This window comes from Urocitellus parryii, chromosome 4 (genome assembly GCF_045843805.1).
Source record: "Urocitellus parryii isolate mUroPar1 chromosome 4, mUroPar1.hap1, whole genome shotgun sequence".
NCBI classification, from domain to species: domain Eukaryota; kingdom Metazoa; phylum Chordata; class Mammalia; order Rodentia; family Sciuridae; genus Urocitellus; species Urocitellus parryii.
This window is the reverse complement of record NC_135534.1, coordinates 122804162-122823620: the sequence shown is the minus strand read 5'-3', so window position 1 is coordinate 122823620 and position 19459 is coordinate 122804162.

Here is a 19459-nt window from a genome sequence, read left to right as displayed (position 1 = left end):
GCCCTAAACCTAAACCATAACCTAAACCAATCCCTAAACAAGACACTTACCCTAACAATACACCTAGCTTTAAACCGGACCCTTTTCTGAAACCTAACCCTTACAATAGACCTAGCCATAAACCTAACCTTAACACTATCCCTAAGTGTAACCCTAACTGACATTAGCCATAGACCTAATTCTCACCCTAAACCTAACACAAACCCAAGCCCTAAACCTAGCCTTAATCCTAACCTGAACCCTAACCCTAGCCCAATCCCTAATTTCAACTCTCGCCCTAGTTCTGAACCTAAGTATGACCACATCCCTTCCCCTAACACTAACCCTAACCCTAATCCGGACACTAACACTACTGCTAACCCTAACCCTAACACTAACCCTAACGCTAACCCTAGCTCTAATCCTAGACCTAATTTAGTGCTAAGCATAACCCTAACCTAAGACTAACTCTAACTCTTGCCATAGACCTATTTCTAGTACTAACTCTATCTACTACCATAACCCTAACACTAGCCCTAACCTAACCCTTAAACCTAGCTCAAGTCCTAACCCTAGATCTAACCATAACTCAAATACAATCCTAACCCTAAGCCTGAACCTCACCCTACCACTAACCCTAACACTATCGCTAATCCTAAAACTAGTTCTAAACCTAGCTGTAGCTCTAAAACAAAACTGAACCCTATCCCTAACCCTAACACTAACCTAACTGTAACTGCATACCTGACATTAGACCTAGCCCTAATTCTTGCCCTAACCCTAACACAAAACCTAACCCTACACCTATCCATAACTCTAGCCTTATTTCGAGTGTTATCCCTACCCCTAAAACTAACACTGACCTTGACTCTGACCCTAATACTAACCCTATTTCAAATCATCACTCTAATCGTAACTTAACCCTAACACTAGACCTAGCTCTAACCCTAACCCTAAATCTAGCCCTAATCATAAACTTAGTTCTTATATTAGCCATAGCCCTACCCTAGACCTAACCTAATCTAAAACCTAGCCCTAACCCTAACCCTAACACTAGCTTTAACCCTAAATCTAAACCTAATCCTAACCTAAGCCTTAATCCTAACCATAACCCTAGCCCTAAATATAGCTCTAATCCTATCTATTACCTTAACCCTAACCCTAACCATAATACTAATCCTAGAAAAACCCTAACTCTATCCATAAACCTAACCCTATTCATTACCCTAAACCTAACCTGAACCCTAAACCTAACCATATCCATTATCCTAACGCTAAACATAATCCAAACCTAATTTGAGCCCTAAACCTAAACAAACCCTAACCGTGACCCTGACCCTAATAACATCCCTATATCTAAAAGTGACCCTACCCCTCAACCTAACCCTTACACTATACATAGCCATAACCTAACACTGAAACTATCCCTAACCATAAACCTAGACCTGACATTAGTCCTAGCCCTAATGTTAGCCTTTATGCTAAAAAAAAAAAAAATAGCCCTAATTCGGGTCCTAAACCTAGCCTTAATCTGAACCCTAACTCTAACACTAGGCCTAACCATAAAGTGAACCCTCACCATAGCCCTTAACCTAGCTATAATATCATACCGTACCCTAACCCTAATTCTAACCTTAGCTCCAAACCAAGGCCTAGCCCTAATACTAACCCTAGCTCTAATCCCCGACCTAATTTAGCCCTAACCATAAACCTAAACATATCTCTAGCCTGAAGACTAACTCTAATTCTTGCCCTAGCCCTGTCCCTAGTTCTAATGTTATTATCCCTTACCTGATCCAAAGCCTAGCCCTAACCCTAGCCCCAAACTTAGCCCTAGCCCTAAACTTAGATCTAACCCTAACTCTAAATCTAACCCTAACCTATAACCTAAACCTCACCCTAACATTAGCCCTAATTCTAATGCTAATTTAAAAACTATCCCTAACCATAGCCATACCTTTCAAGCTAAACTGAGAAACAGCTCTAAACCTAAACCTTAACCTTAACCAAGCCCTAACGCTATGCCTAGACCTTACCCTAGCCCTAATTAGAGTCCTAAACCTAACCGTACAACTAATAATGACCCTGACTCTAATCCTAACACTAACCCTAGATCTAAACATTACCCTAACCCTAAACCTAACCCAAACACTAACCTAGCCCTAACCCTAATCCTAAAACTAACCCTAATCATAACGCCAGGTCTTACATTAGCAATAGCCCTAAACCTAACACAAAACCTAGCCTTAATCTGAACCCTCACCTTAGCTTTAACCCTAACGCTAACCCTAACCCTAACTCTAACCCTAGCTCTAACCCTATCCCTTACTCTATGCTGACCCTCACCTTAATGCTACCCTAGTCCTTACCCTAATACTTAGCCTACCCCAAACCCTAACTCTATTACTTGTCCTAACCCTAGGCCTCTTTCTATCTTTAACCCTAATCCAAACCCTAAGCCTATCCCTGACCCTTATTCTGACCCTAACACTAATCCTAGATCTAAGTCTGACCCTAACCCTAAACCAAACACTAACACTAGCCCTATCAGTAAACCTATATCTAAACCTAACCATAACATTAACACTAGACCTAAACTTAATCCTAAATATAGCCATAACTCTAGCCCTAGCCCTAAACAAAAACCTAGCTCTAGCACTAACAATAACCATTAGTCTAACACAATGACTAACAATACCCCTAGAACTAACCCTAGTAAAATTGTGCTCCTAACAGTAAATCCAATGCTAACCTGAACACTGACCCTTACCATAACACAAACCTTACCTCTAAACCTTATCCTAACCCAAAACACACCACTAACACTAGTCCTATCCATAACCGTAACCTTAAAACTAACCATAACCATAATCCTAGTTCTTACATTACCAATAGTTGTAATATTAACTATAAACCTCCACCCAATACCTCGCCCTAAATGTAGCACTAAAACTAGCTGTAAGCCTAACCCTAACCCTAGTCCTTGCCTAAACCTCACACTTGCCTATCCCTAACCTTAGCTGAAATTCTAACTCTTACCCTAAATGTAACCCTAACCCTAACCCTAATCCTTGCACTAATCCTAACTGTAACCATAGCACAAATCCTACCTCAAATTCTATCCATTACCTTAAGTATACCCCTAACACTAATGCTAACCCTAGTCCTAACTCTACCCCTCATTCTAACCATAGCCCTGACTCTAACCCTAAATGTCGCCCTAGCCCTAACCATAAACACTTAACCTAAACATAACCCTAACACTAACCCTAGGCCTAATTCTAACCCTAGTCCTAATCCTAACTTTAACTCAATCCCTAACACTAGCACTAACTCTATTCATTACCCTACATATAAGCCTATCCCAAATGCTAACCCTAGGCCTAAACCTAACACTATCCCTAAAACTAACCCTATACATTACTCCATATTTAACCTGATCCCTAAACCTAATCCTATTCATTACTCTAAACCTAACCCTAATGCTAATTTGAGCTCTAACCCTAAACCTTAACCTAAATAAACCCTACCCTGGACTTTGCCCCTAATAATACACCCAGCTCTAAACCTGACTCTTAACCTAAACCTAATCCTTACACTAAACCTAGCCATAAACCTAACCCTAACCATAACCCTAGACCTGACATTAGTCCTAACCCTAATTCTAGCCCTTACCCTAACACAAAACCTAGCCCTCATCCTAGCCCTAAACCTAGCCTTAATCCTAATCCAAACCCTCACCCTGGTTCTATCCCTAATTTTAACCCTCGACTTAGCCCTGAACCTAACTATAACCCCATCACATCCCCTAAAACCAACCCTAACCCTAAAAATTACACAAACCCTAATTGTAGCCTTAACCATAGGCCTAACACTAACACTCAGCTTAGCACAAATCTTAGCCCTAATTTAGCCCTAACCCTAACCCTACTGCTAACACTAGTCCTAAGACTAATTCACTCTCACCCTAGCCCTATTTCTATTACTAGTCCTAACGTAAGCACTAATTCTAGCTCTAATTATAACCCAAAACCTAACCCTAACCTTCACCCTCATTCTGACACTAACACTAATTATAGGTCTAAACTGAACCTAACCCTTAAACTAACCCTGAAACAAGCCTTATAGTAATCTTATACCTAAACCTAACCTTAACTCTAGCCCTAAACCTAAACCAAATCCTAAATCTAGATATAACTCTAGCCCTACACCTAAACAAAAACTTAGTCCTAGCCCTAACAATAACCCTTAACCTAAAACAAACACTAACTCTACCCCTAAACCTAACCTTTTCCTAATTCTGGCTTTCACCCTAACTCTAACTCTAACCTGAACACACCCTGCCTTTAACAGTAAACCTATCTCTAAACCTGAGCCTAACCAACATCTAAACCCAACACTAGACCTACCCATAACTCTAACCCTAAAACTATCCCTAATCATAACCCTAGCTCTTATATTACCCATAGCCCTAACCCTATGCCTAAACCTAACACAAAACCTAGATCTTATCCTAGGCCTAATCCTAGCCTTAGGTATTACCCTAACACAAACTGTAGCCCTAATCCTATCCTAACCATCACCTTAGTCCTAACCCTGGCTCAAATCCTAACCCTTACCATAAATATAAACCTACACCTATCACTAAATCTAACCCTAAACCTAGCCCTAATCCTAACCTTAACTCTAGCACTAAACCTAGCTCTAAAGATACCCATTATCCTAAACATAACCCTGACTCTATTGATAACTCTAGGCCTAACTCCAACCCTAAACCTAGCCAGAAAACTGATCCTAGACCTAACCCTAAACCTCACCCTCACCATAGACCTAAACCTAGCTCAAACCCTAAACCTTATCATAACCTAAACATAACCATAGCCCTAACCCTAAGCCTAAACCTCAATCTAACTATAACCATAAACCTGAAACTATATCTAGTCATATCTATTATCCTAACCCTAACACCACACCTAATGATGACAATAGCCCTAATCCTAAACCTAACGCTAACCCTAGATCTAACCCTAAACCTAACCCTAACTCAAGACCTATTTCTAACAATCACACTAGCCCTAAGCTTAGCTCTAACAGTATCCATTATCCTAACCATAACCCTTACCCTAATGCTAACTTTAGAACCAACCCTAACCCTATTGCTAACCCCAACCTTATCAATTACCCTAAAACCTAAACTGAACCCTAAACAAAAACCTATCATTACTCTAACCTGACCCTGAAGCTAAATAGAGCCCTAACCCTAAACCCTAACCTCAAACAAACTCTAACCCTGATCCTTACACTAATAAGTCCCCTATCTCTAAATCTGACCCTTACCCTAAATCTAACCCTTACAGTAGACCTAGCCATAAAATATTCTAAATCTATCCCCAACAGTAACCCTAGATTTGACATTAGCACTAGTCCTAATCCTAGCCCTAACCCTGACACAAACCCCAGCCCTTATCCTAGCCCTAAACCTAGCCTTAATCCTAAACCTAACCCTAACCTTAGGCCTAACACTAACACTAAACCTAGCCCTAAACTTAGTCCTAACCCTAGCCCTAATCTTAGCCCTAATTTATGCCTATCCCTAACCTTAGCCTTAACCCTAGCCCTAAGACTAACTCTAACTGTCACCCTTGCCCCATCCCTAGTTCTAACCCTATCCCTTTCTGGAACAATACTCCTAGCCCTAACCCTAGCCCTATCCTTAGCCCTAGCCCTAACTTAGATCTAACTCTAACTCTAAATCTAACTTTAACCCTAAGCCTAAACCTAAACCGAACACTAGCCCTAACCCTAATGCTAATCCTATAACTAGCCCTAATCCTTGCCTTAGCCCTAAAACAAAACTCAGACATAGCCCTAAACCTAACCCTTAACCTAAATCAAACCCTAAGCCTAACCCTAAACTTAGTCTTAATTTGAGTTTTAAGCTGAACCAAAAACTAATCCTTGTCGGAGACCAGATCCAACAGGGGGTCTCAGGAGACGAACGCATGGTGAGGAGTCGGCGAAAGAGGGGGTGGAGAAACAACACAGACACCAAAGTGAAGGTGTTGATCCCAATCAGGCAATGGCAAGGCCCTACTGAGGTGGATGGCGCAAGGTGTCCATCCTCTGGAGGAGCGCAGTAAATCCTGACCCTGAATCTGATCAGAACACTAACCCCACCTCTAAAGATCACCCTAACTCTAAACCTAAACCTAACACTAGACTTAGCCGCAACCCTAAACCTAAATTTATCCCTAAATCTAACTCTGGTACTTACATTAGATATAACCCTAACACTAGAATAACTTAACACAAAACCTAGCCCTAATTCATCCCCTAAGCCAAACTTTAACCCTAACACTAACCCTAACCCTAGCCCTAATCATAAGCATTACCTTAGCCCTAAACCTAGCTCTAACCCTATCTATCACCATAACTATAACCCTAACACTAATGCTAACCCTAGGCTTAAACCTAACCCTATCCCTAATCCTAACCCTATCTATTACCCCAAACCAAACCTAAACCGTAAACCTCACCCTGTCATTACCCTAACCCTAACCTTAATGTTAATTCAAGTCCTAAATTTAAACCATAGCCTATCCCAAACCCTAAACAAGGCCCTAACCCTATAATACCCCTAGCTCTAAACCTGACCTAAAACTAAACATAACCCTTACACTACCTGTATCCATAAACCAAACCCTAAAAATATCTTTAACTATAACCCTAGACCTGATATTAGTCCTAGCCCTAATCCTAGCCCTACCCTAAAACAAAGCCTAGCCCTCATTCTAGCCCTAAAACCAGCCTTAATCATAACCCTAACCCTAACCGTAGGCCTAAACCTAATTCTAACCCTCACTCTTCCTCTAAACCTAGCTATAATGCCAATCCTTACCCTAAACTTAACCCTAAACCTAAACCTAATGGTAGGCCTAAGCTGAACAATAACCCTAGCCCTAATTTAACCCTATCCCTAACCCTAATTCTAGCCCTAAGACTAACTCTAACTTTCACACCAGCCCTATCACTAGTTCTATCCCTATTCCTTACCATAACCCTAACCATAGCTCTAATCATAGCCACAAACTTTGCCCTGTCTTTATTCCTAGCCTGTAACCTTAGATCTATACCTAACTCTAAATCTAACACTAACCCTAGGCCTAAGCCTAATATAACACTAGCCCTAACCCTAACGTTACTCATAAAACTAGCCCTAACCCTGACCCTAGCGGTAAACAAAACCAAGGAATAGACCTAATACTAAACCTTAACTTAAAACAAATCCTAATACTACACATAGACCTAACCCTTGCCCTAATTCGAGTCCTAATCTTAACATTAATACTAACCCTGACTCTGACTCATACCCTAACACTCACCCTAGCTCTAAACACCATCCTAAAATTAAACCAAACAATAACAGTAACCCTAGCCATGATTTTAGTAATAACCCTAACCTTAAAACTAACACTAACCCTGACTACTAACCTAACACACTACCTCTAAATATCACCCTAACATTAAACCTCATCCTAACACTAGAAGTCTAATCCCTAACCATAACCCTAAAACTAACCCTAATTGTAACCCTAGTTTTTACATTATCTGTTATTCTAACCCAAGCCCTAATCCTAACAAAATACTAGCCCTAATCTGAGCTCTAAACCTAGCTTTAACCCTAACCCTAGTCCTAAACTTAACTCTAACTCTATCCCTTACCCTAAGCCAAACCCTGCCACTAATTTTGATCCTAATTCTAACCCGTTAACCTAATCCAAACAGTAATCTTATTTCTAGTCCTAACTCTAGCCCGCATTTTAGCTCTAACCATAATCCAATCCCTAACCCTCACCCTGACCTTTATTCTGACCCTAACACTAATTGTAGGTCTAAACCTGTACCTAACCCTAAAAAAAACTCTAACACTAGCCCTAGACCTAAACCTAATTCTAAATCTAGCCAAATCTCTAGCCCTAGACCTAAAGAAAAACCGGGACCTAGCCCTAATAATAACCTTTAGCCTAGGTCAAACACTAACTTTTCCCCTAGACTTAACCCTAGACCTAATTCTGGCTTTAATTCTAACCATAAACCTAAACTTAACACAGACACTGACACTAACACTAACACTAGCTCTAAACATCACCCTAACCCTGAAATTATACGTAGCCCTAACATTAACTCTAAAACTAGCCCTAATCATAACAAGTTCTTAATTTAGCCATAGCCCTAACCTATTGAAAAAACTTGCCATAATCCAAGCCCTGCCCTATTTTTAACCATGAAGCTAAACCTCACGCTAACCAGAGCCCTAACCCTAAGCCTAAGCCAAACTTTAGATCCAATCGTAAGCATAACTATATCCCTATACATAGCTCTAACCCTATCCATTAACCTAAGGATAACCCTAACCCTTATGCTAACCCTAGGCCAAACCCTAATCCTATGCCCATCCCTAACCCTATCCATTACCCTATACCTAACTTTAAACCTAAACCCCAAACTATTTTTAACCTATCACTAAACCTAATGCTAATTTGAGCCCTAAACTTAAACCATAACTTAACCTAAACCCTAACCGTTACCCTAGTAATACCCCTAGCTCTAAATCATAAACCTAACACTTACAATAGACCTAGATAAAAGAATAATTCTAAGATTATTCCTAACTCTAACCCTAGACTTGACATTAGCCCTAATTCTAATCCTAGTTCTAACCCTAACACAAACCTTAAACCACATCCTAGGCATAATCCTCGCCTTCATCATAACCCTCACCCTAACACTAAACCTAATTCTAACCCTCCCCCTATCCCTAAAACTAGGTATAATCTCATCCCTTACCCTAAACCTAACCGTAATCCAAACCCTAACACTAAACCTAGCCTTAAACCTAGGCCTAACTCTAACATTAACATTTGCCCTAATCCCAGACCTAACTTAGGCCAATCCCTAACACTAAACATAACCCTAGCCCTACGACTAACTATAACTCTTGCCTTAGACCTATAGAGTAGAGTAGTTTTAACCTTTTCCCTTACCATCACCCTAAACCTAGACCTAATCTGAGCACTAACCCTAGCCCTAGCCCTAAAACAAAACCGAGTCATAGCCCTAATTTTAAACCTTAACTTAAACCAAATCCTAACCTTACACCTAGCCCTAACACTATCCCTAACCCTATCTCTAATTCTAGTCCTAATCCTAACCTGAAAATTAAGCCTGACCCTGACTCTGACCCTAACACTAAACCCAGCTCTAAAATAATTGTAACTGTAAATCTAACCTTAACACTAGACCCAGCCTTAACCCTAATCTTATAACTAGAGCTAATCATAAACTTACTTTGTACATTAGCCATAGTCTTAACCCTAGCCCTAACCTAACCCAAAACCTAGCCTTAATCATAGGCCTTATCATAGCTTTAACAGTTACCTTATACCTAACACTAACCCCCCCAAAAGCCCTAATCCTATACATAACTCTAGCCCTATACTTAGGTCAAACTCTGTACATTACCCTAATGATAACCCTAAACCTTATGCTAAACCTAGGCCTAACCCTACCCTATGAATTACACTAACCACTAGTAAACCCTGAACCTAACCCTGTCATTACTCTAACAATAAATCCAATGCTAATTTGAGCCCTAAACTTAAACCCTAACCTAACACAAACCCTAACATTGATTCTGTCCCTAATAATAACCCTAGCTCTAAAACTGACCCTTACTATCAACGTAAACCTTACACTGGACCAAGCCATAAACCTAACACTAAATGTATCCCTAATTGTAACCCTAGACCTGACATTAGCCCTAGACCTAATACTAGCCCTAAAACTAATACAAACACTAGCCCTCATCCTAGCCCTCAACCCTAGCCTTAATCATAACCCTAACCCTAACCCTGGCGCTAACCCTAATACAAACCCTCACCAAGCCCTCAATCTTGCTATAACCCATTCCTTTAAACTAAATGTAACCCTAACTCTAACCTTAAACCTAGGCCTAAACCTAACATAAATCCTAGCCCTGATTTAGCCCTATTCCTAATCATAACCCTAAACCCAGCCATAAGATGAACTCTAACTCTCACACTAGCCCTATCACTAGTTCTAACCCTATTCTTTACTATAACCCTAAACCTAGCACTAACCATTGTCCTAATTCTTGCCCTATCCTTAGCCCTACCATTAACCTTAGATCAATACCTATAGCTAAATCTAAACCTAACCTGAAGCCGAAGATTAATCCAAACACTAGTCCTAGCCTATCCCTAGCCTAAACAAAACTGAGCCATAGCTCTAACACTAATCCCTAAACTAACCAAAACCCTAACCATACACCTACCCCTTACCCTAGACTTAATTCGAGTTTTAAGCTGAACCCTAAAACTAACTCTGACCCTGACTCTGAAAATAACATCAACCCTAGCTCTAAACATCACCCTGACCTTAAACCTAACCCTAACACCCAACCTATCCCTAAACTTAACCCTAAAATAAGCCCTAAATGATACTTTATTACTTACATTAGCCATAATCCTAACACTAGCACTAACTTAACCTGAAACCTAGCCATAATATGAGCCCTATCCTGAGATTTAAACCTAACCCAAGCCCTAACGATAACCCTAGCCATAATCATAACCATAACCCTAGCTCTAACCCTAGTCTAACATGTCCATTACCATAAACATAACCCTTACCTTAAGGCTAACCCTAGGTCTAAATCTAATCCTATCTCTAATCCTATTTTTATCCATAACCCTAAACCTAACCTGGACCCTAATACTAACCTTATCATTACTCTAACCCTAACCCTAATGCTAATTCAATCCCTAATTTAGACCTTAACCTATCCCAAACCTTGATCCAGACCTTGTCCATAATAATACCCCTAGCCCTAAACCTGACCTTACCCCTAAATCTATCCCTTACACTAGACGTAGCCATTATCCTAAACATAAAATTATCTTTAAACATAATTCTAGACCTGAAATTAGCCGTACCTCAAATCCTAGCCCTAACCCTAAAACAAACGCTAGCCCTCATCCTAGCACTAAACCTAGTCTTAATCATAACCATAACCATAACTCTAATCCTAATTCTAAATATCACCCTACCTCTAAACCTAGATCTAACATTATCCCTTACCCTAAACTTAATACTAACACATACCCTACTCTATATTTAAGCTGAACACTAAACAAAGGCCTAATCAGCCCTAATTTATCCATTTCCCTAATCCATGCCCTAAGACTAGCTGTAACTCACACTAACCCTATTCCTAGTTCTAACCCTAATACATACCATAATTTAACCCTAGCCCTAACTCTTTCCCTATCCTCAGTCCTAACTCTAAACCTAAATCTAACCCTAAATCTAAATCTAACCCTAACCCTAGGCTTAACCCTAACTAACATTAGCCCTAACCTTAACACTAATCATAAAATTACCACTAACCCTAACCCTAGCAGTAAAACCAAGCAATAGCCCTCACCCTAAACCTTAACATAAACCACCTTAACACTACATCTAGACCTAACCCTAGCCCTAAATTCGACTCCTAACCCTAATCTTAAATCTAACTCTGAAATAGACTCATATCCTAATGCTTACCCTAGCTCTAGACCCAATCCTAACCTTAAACCAAAACCTACCAGTAACTCTATCCCTAATTTGAGTCCTAACCTAACTCTGCCCCTCATTCATATCCTAAGACTAACCCTAGCTCTAAATATTACTCTAACCTTAAACCTAACCCTAACACTTGGCGTACCTTTAACCCTAACCCTAAAACTAAACCTAACGGTAACCTTAGTTCTTACATTAGCCTTTCCCCTAACCCTAGCCCTAACCCTACAACAAAATCTTGCCCAAATTCAAGCTCTAAACCTAGCTTTAACTGTAACCATGACTATATACCTAGCTCTATTCCTATCCCTTACCCTAAGCAAAACTTTAACCATAATGGTAACCATAGAATTATTTCTATTTATCAGGCTATCCAAAATTCGAACCCCTGTAATACTCCAGGCTCTAGCCCTCATTCTAGCTCTAACCATAACCCACACCCTAACCCTCACCCTGACATTTAATCTGACCCTAAAACAAATTCTATTCTGACCCTGAACCTAACGCTAAACCAAATTCTAACACTAGCCCTAGAACTAAACCGAATCCTAAATCTAGCCATAACTCTACCCCTAGACCTAAAGAAAAACCTGGACTTAGCTCTAATAATAACTGTTAGCCTACGGCAAAGAATAATTCTTCCCCTAGACCTAAATCTAGACCTAATTCTGGCTTTAATTATATCTATAATCCTAATCTGAACACTAAAGCTGACACTAACACTAACCCTAGCTCTAAACATCACCCAAACCCTGAAACTATACCTAGCCCAAACTTTAACTCTAAAACTAGTCCTAATCATTACAAGTTCTTAATTTTGCCATAGCCCTAACCTATTGCAAAACATAGCCGTAATCCAAGCCCTACCCCATCTTTAACCCTAAATCTAACCCTAACACTAACCATAGACTTAAACCTAAGCCTAAGCCTAACCTTAGATCCAATCCTAAGCATAACCATAGCACTAACCCTAGCTCTAACCCTATCCATTAACCTAAGGATAACCCTAACCCTTTTGCTAACCCTAGGCCAAATCCTAATCCTATGCCCATCCCTAACCGTATCCATTACACTACACCTAACTTTAACACTAAACCTCAAACTATTTTTAACCTATCACTAAACCTAATGCTAATTTGATCCCTAACCATAAACCATAATTTAACCTAACCCTTATCCTAGTAATACCCCTAGCTCTAAACCTGACACTAACCATAAACCTAACCCTTACAATAGACCTAGATATAAACCTAACTCTAAAACTATTCCTAACTCTAACCCTAGACTTGACATTAGCCCTAACTCTAATCCTAGTCCTAACCCTAACACAAACCTTAACCCACATCCTAGGCATAATCCTCGCCTTCATCATAACCCTCACCCTAAAATTAAACCTAATTCTAACACTCACTCTATCCCTAAAACTAGGTATAGTCTCATCCCTTACCCTAAACCTAATCCTAATCCAAACCCTAACACTAAACCTAACCCTAACCCTAGGCCTAACTCTAATATTAACACTTGCCCTAATCCCAGACCTAACTTAGCCCTATTCCTAGCACTAAACATAACCCTAGCCCTATGACTAACTATAACTCTTGCCTTGGACCTATAGAGTAGTTCTAAACTTTTCCCTTACCATCACCATAATCCTAGACCTAATATTATCCCTAACCCTAGCACTAGCTCTAAAATAAAACTGAGTCATACCCCTAATTTTAACCCTTAACCTAAACCAAACCCTAACCTTAAACCTAGCTTTAACCCTATCACTAACCCTATCTCTAATTCTAGTTCTAACCATAACACCATAACCTGAAAACTGACCCTGATCCTGACTCTTACCCTAACACTAAACCTAGCTCTAAAATCATTGTAACCGTAAATCTAACCCTAACACTAGACCTAGCCTTAACCCTAATCTATGACTAGCGCAAATCATAACCTTACTTTGTACATTAACCATAGTCTTAACCCTAACCCTAATCTAACCCAAAACCTAGCCTTAATCAGAGTCCTTATCCTAGCTTTAACCATTAACTTAAACCTAACACTAACCCAAACAAAGCCCTAATCCTTTACATAACCCTACCCTAAACTTAGGTCTAACTCTATCCATTACCCTAATAATAATCCTAACCATTATGCTAAACCTAGGCCTAACCCTTACCATACCCAGTACACTAAACCACAACTAAACCCTAAACCTAACCCTGTCATTACCCTAACACTAAATCTAATGCTAATTTGAGCCCTAAACTTAAACCCTAACAAAATCAAACCCTAACCTTGATTCTGACCCTAATAATAACCCTAGCTCTAAACCTGACCCTTACCATCAACATAACCCTTACAATGGACCAAGCCATAAACCTAACACTAAATGTTTCCCTAATTGTAACTTTAGACCTGATATTAGCCCTAGACCTAATACTAGCCCTAAACCTAATACAAACTCTAGCCATCATCCTAGCCCTGAACCCAAGCCTTAATGATAACCCTAACCCTAACCTTGGCCCTAACTCTAATACTAACCCTCACCAAGCCCTCAAACTTGCTTTAATCCATTCCTTTAAACTAAAAATAACCCTATTTCTAACCTTAAAACTAGGCCAAAAGCTAACACTAACCCTAGCCCTAATTTAAAATTTCCCTAACTATAATTCTAAACCTAGCTATAAGAATAACTCTAACTCTCACACTAGCACTATCACTAGTTCTAACCCTATCCTTTACCATAACCCTAACCCTAGCCCTAACCATTGTCCTAACCCTTGCCCTATCCTTAGCCCTAGCACTAACCTTAGATCAACGCCTATCTCTAAATCTAATGCTAACCTGAAGCCTAAGCCTAACCAAAACACTTGCCCTAAGCCTAACACTAATCCTAAAACTAGCCCTAACCCTAGCCCTAGTCTAAAACAAAACTGAGCCATAGCTCTAACACTAATCTTTAAACTAAACAAAACCCTAACCATACACCTACCCCTAACCCTAGACCTAATTCAAGTTTTAAGCTGAACCCTAAAATTAACTCTGACCCTAACTCTGAAAATAACATCAACCCTAGCTCTAAACATCACCCTGACCTTAAACCTAACCCTAACACCCAACCTAGCCCTAATCTTAACCCTAAAATTAGCCCAAAATATTACTTTAGTACTTACATTAGCCATAACCCTAACCCTAGCACTAACTTAACCTGAAACCTAGCCATAATCTGAGCCTTATCCTGAGCTTTAAACTTAACCCAAGCCCTAACCATAACCATAGCCCTAATCATAACCATAACCATAGCCCAAACCCTCATCTAACCCTGTCCATTACCATAAACATAACCCTAACCCTAACGCTAGCCCTAGGTCTAAATCTAATCCTATCTCTAATCCTATTTCTGTCCGTAATCCTAAACCTAACCAGGACCCTAATAGTAACCTTATCATTACTCTAACCCTAACCCTAATGCCAATTCAATCCCTAATTTAGACCTTAACCTATCCCAAACCTTAATTCAGACCTGTCCATAATAATACCCCTAGCCCTAAACCTGACCCTACCCCTAAATCTAACCCTTACACTGGACATAGCCATTATCTTAAACATAAAGTTATCTTTAAACATAATTCTAGACCTGAAATTAGCCATGCCCCAAATCCTAGTTCTCACCCTAAAAGAAACACTAGCCCTCCTCCTAGAACTAAAGCTAGCCTTAATCATAACCCTAACTGTAACCAAAACTCTAACCCTAATTCTAAATATCACCCTACCTCTAAACCTAGCTATAACATTATTCATTACCCTAAACTTAATACTAACACATACCCTACTCTATATTTTAGCTGATCACTAACCATAGCCCCTATCCTAGCCATATTTTATCCATTTCCCTAACCCAAGCCCTAAGACTAACTGTAAATCACACTAACACTTTTCCCTATCCCTTGTTCTAACCCTATTACATACCATAATCTAACCCTAGCCCTAACCCTTGCCCTATCCTCAGTCCTAACCCTAAACCTAGATCTAATCCTAAATCTAATTCTAACCCTAACACTAGGCTTAAGCCTAACACTAACATTAGCCCTAACTCTAATGCTAATCATAAAATTACCACTAACCCTAACCCTAGCAGTAAAACAAAACCAAGCAATAGCCCTCATCCTAAACCTTAATATAAGCCACCCTAACAGTACATCTAGACCTAACCCTAGCCCTAAATTTGACTCCTAACCCTAATCTTAAATCTAACTCTGAAACAGACTCATATCCTAACACTCACCCTACCTCTAGACCCCATCCTAATCTTAAACCAAACTCTAACAGTAATCCTATCTGTAATTTGAATTCTAACCTAACTCTGACCCTCATTCATATCCTAACACTAACCCTACCTCTAAATATCACTCTAACCTTAAACCTAACCATAACACTTGATGTATCCTTAACCCTAACCCTAAAACTAACCCTAACGGTAACCTTAGTTCTTACATTAGCCATTCCCCTAACCCTAGCCCTAAACCTACAACAAAACTTGCCCTAATTCAAGCTCTAAACCTAGCTTTAACCCTAACCCTAACCCTATCCCTAGCTCTATCCCTATCCCTTACCCTAAGCAAAACTCTAACCCTAATGGTAACCCTAGAACTATTTCTAATTATCAGGCTAAATCAAATGTGAGCCCTTGTAATAGTCCTGACTCTAGCCCTCATTCTAGCTCTAATCTTATCCCAAACCCTAAGACTAACCCTGACCCTTATTCTGACACAAACAATAACCCTAGGTCTAAACCTGAACCTAAGCATAGAGCAAAACCTAACACGGTCCTACCGGTAACCTTATAATTAAACATAACACTAACCCTAGCACTAGGACTAACTCTAACTCTCACACTAGCCCTATCCCTAGTTGTAACCCTATTCCTTACCATAACCAAAAACCTAGCCCTAAACCTAGCACTAATTCTTGCCCTATCCTTCGTCCTTGCCCTAACCCTATTTCTATCCCTAATTTTAAATCTAACCCTAAACCTAAGCCTAAAACTAACATTAGCCCTAACTCTAATATTAATCCTAAAACTAGCCCTAACCTTCGCAGTAAAACAAAACTGAGCAATGGCCCTAAAACTTAACCTTAACTTAAACCACTCTAAAACTACATCTAGACATAACCCTAGCCCTAAATTCGACTCCTAACCCTAATCTTAAATCTAACTCTTTTTTTGTTTTGTTTTGTTTTGTTTTGTTTTTATTTTTTTTTTTTCATTTTTTCATTGTTGGTCGTTCAAAACATTACATAGTTCTTAATACATCATATTTCACAGTTTGATTCAAGTGGGTTATGAACTCCCAATTTTACCCCGTATACAGATTGCTGTATCACATCAGTTACTCTTCCATTGATTAACATATTGCCTTTCTCGTGTCTGATGTATTCTGCTGTCTGTCCTATTCTCTACTATCCCCCCTCCTCTCCCCTCCCCCCCTTTTCTCTCTCTACCCCTTCTACTGTAAATCATTTCTTCCATTTGTATTATCTTGTCTTACCCCTCCTTTCCTCTTATACAGACTCATATCCTAATGCTCACCCAAGCTCTAGACCCCATCATAAACTTAAACAAAAACCTAACAGTAACCCTATCGCTAATTCAAGTCCTAACTCTAACCCTGAACCTGACTCATATCCTAACACTAAACCTAGCTCTAAATATCACCCTAACCTTAAACCCAACCCTAACACTAGCCTACCCCTAACCCTAACCCTAAAACTATCCTTAATTGTAACCCTAGTTCTAACATTAGCCAATGCCTTAACCCTAGCCTGAACCCTAACACAAAACAAGCTCTAATCCAAGCTCTAAACCTAGCTTTAACCCTACTGTAACTCTAAATCTAACCCTAACTCTAACCTTATCCCTTACTCTAAGCAAAACCCTAACCCTAATGGTAACCTTAGACCTACCACTAATTCTTAGGCTAACCAAAATCCTAATCCCATTAATAGTTCTGACCCTAGCCCTCATCCTACCTCTAATCCTATCCCAAGATATAATGCTAACCCTAACCCTTATTCTGACCCTAACATTAAACTTAGGTCTAAACCTGACCCTAACCCTAGACCAAACTCTAACACTGGCACTACCAATAAACTTATTCCTAAACCTAACTCTATCACTAGCCTTAGACCTAAATCTAATCCTAAATCTAGCCTTAACTCTAGTCCTAGACCTAAAAAAAACCTAGTCCTAGTCATAACAATAACCCTTACCCTAACCCAAACACTACCCCTACCCTAGACCTAAACCTAGTCCTAATTCTGGCTATAACCCTAAGTCTAACTCTAACCTGAACACTGACCAGCATTTAATAGTAAACCTCCCTCTACACCTGACCCTAACCAAAAATATAAACCAAACTCTAGACCTAGCCATAACCCTAACCCTAAAACTAGCCCTACACATATCCCTAGTTCTTACATTACCCACAGCCCTAACCCTAGGCCTAATCCTAGAACTAATCCTAGCCCTTAACCTACCCCTAAGCATAACCCTAACCCTAACCCTAGCCCTAATCCTAACTTAACCCTAGCCTTAGTCCCAACCCTAGCTCAAAGCCATAAACATAAACCTAGAACTATTGGTAAATATAACCCTAAACCTAGCCCTAATCTCAACCTTAACCCTAGCACTAACCCTAGCTCTAAACTTACAAAATACACTAAACCTAACCCTAAAACTATTGGTAACCCTTGCCTTAACCCCCACCGTAACCCTAATCCTAACCAGAAAAATAAATCTAGACCTAACCCTAAACCTAACACTCGCTATAACTTTAACCCTAGCTCAAAACCTAAAACTTAGCATAAACCTAAACATAACCATAGCTCTAACCTTAATGCTAAACTTAAATCTAACCCTAACTCTAAACCTAAACCTAAATCTAACTGTATCCATTACACTAAACCTAACCCTAACCCTAATGATAATCCTAGCCCTACCCCTATCTCTAACCCTAAAACTACCATAATTCTATTCCTAAAACTAACCTTTAACCTAACCCTTGCTCTAGCCCTACCAATAGCTCATAACCTAACCCTTATGCTATATATAACCCTAGTTCTAACCCTAACTCTAACCCAAACTCAAGACCTAACCCTAACCATAACCCTAGGCCTAAACTAAACTCTAACTGTATCCATTACCGTAAACATAAACCTTACCCTAATGCTAACCCTAGTCCTAATACTAACCCTATCACTAACTCCAACCCTATCAATTATCCTAAACCTAACCTGAAACATAAACCTAACCCTATTATAACAATAACACTAACCCTAATGCCAATTTGAGCACTAACCCTAAACTCAAACCTAAACCAAACACTAACTCTAAACATGACCCTAATAATTCCCCTACCTCTAAAACTGACCCTTACCCTAAACCTAACCCTTATACTGGACCCAGCCAAAAGCCTAAGCTTGAAAATATCCCTAACGGTAACCCTAGACCTGATATTAGTCCTACCCATAATCCTAGCCCTAACCCTAAAACAAACCCTAGCCCTAATTTTAGCCCTAAACATAGCCTTAATCATAACCCTAACCCTAAACCTGGGCCTAAACATAACACTAACCCTAGCCCTAATCTTAGCCCTAATTTAGCCGTATTCCTAACACTAATCCTAACCTAGTGCTAAGACTAAATCTAACTCTCACACTTGCCCTAAAACTAGTTCTAACCTTATCCCTTACTGGAACCCTAATCCTAGCTCTAACCTTAAGTCTAACCCTAGACCTTTTCTTGGCCCTAGCCCTAACCCTAGATCTAAACTTAAATCTAAATCTC